This window comes from Orycteropus afer, unplaced genomic scaffold (assembly GCF_000298275.1).
Source record: "Orycteropus afer afer isolate SDZICR_OR568_19922 unplaced genomic scaffold, OryAfe1.0 scaffold01153, whole genome shotgun sequence".
Classification (NCBI taxonomy): domain Eukaryota; kingdom Metazoa; phylum Chordata; class Mammalia; order Tubulidentata; family Orycteropodidae; genus Orycteropus; species Orycteropus afer.
In genome coordinates this window covers 167666-168855 of record NW_006922740.1, presented here as the reverse complement: position 1 = coordinate 168855, position 1190 = coordinate 167666, and positions in this window count along the sequence as shown.

The window sequence follows — 1190 nt, the reverse complement described above, 5'->3', positions numbered from 1 at the left end:
TTCCTTCCGAGGAGTGGCTGGTGGGTTTGAACCGCCAGCCTTCTGGTTAGCAGTCAAGTGCCTTAGGCACTATGCTACCAGAGCTCCTACAAAGTCAAATAGCAGGTAAGAATGGTTCTTTGGAGAAGATTTATTCTGGAGTCAGTAGTGACCTCATTTAAAAGGACTGTACAATTGAATACGTGTAGGACTCTGAAAAGTAGCATATAATTGTTGTAATGTCTTTGTTAAGGTGAACTCATTCAAACACAGATAGTATTGTTACTCATGTCAATATGGTAATAAGCCATTTTCCCAGTAACTTAGACTGGATCTGAGGAGAAGCAGACCTGGGGGTAACTTTTTTACTCTAGATTCTGAGAATAACAGGAAATAGTGTCATTATTGGGTACAGCAAATTATTTTAACAATTTTTATGCTTCGCAATTACCCAAATTTGCAACAGAAGAGTTAGGGTCAAGTGACATTCTAAGGGTCTATATTTTCTGTGATCCTTCTGGTAGAGATATCATGCAATATCCACTATTCCAACTATAGACAATAGTTCCCATTGTAATTTACCAATCAGGTGTCACTTTGTTATTAAGTTTTGGCAATGATCTGTTACCAGAAAGTTGCATTTCCTGGCATTAGATGTATCTGGTATAATCAGAAGAAATAAGAAATCTACCCCCTGATCTTAGATATTAGTCTACACCCCTTTTGACTTGTCACTCAGTCCTTTCATTTGTCATGACTTACAGTTGTCACTACTTCTGTAGTGATACTGCTTCGGAAGTCGTAGGAGGGGTCGCTATGAGTTGGGGCTGACTTGACGATGGCACATAACAACAACAACAACAACAGTTGTCACATCAATTGATTATGAGTCAATCCCCTTTCTCCCAGTTCTAGGCCAAGTCTCTCTACTAGCCCTTTCAGACACTAATGAGCTTTCTCTTGGGCTCAGGAATTCTCAGCTCTTTTTCCTGTACCACATATGTAGGCATGGACTAGGTGAGCCTCCTTCAGGCTTTTTAGCTTACCTTCCCTACAGCCCTCATGGCACAGTGGTTAAAGCACTTGGTTGCTCACTAAAATGTCAGCTGTTTAAACCCACCAACTGCTTCATGGGAAAAAGATGTGGCAGCCTGCTTCCATAAAGATGGTTGTTGTTGTTGGTATTGTTAGGTGCCATCTAGTTGGTTCTG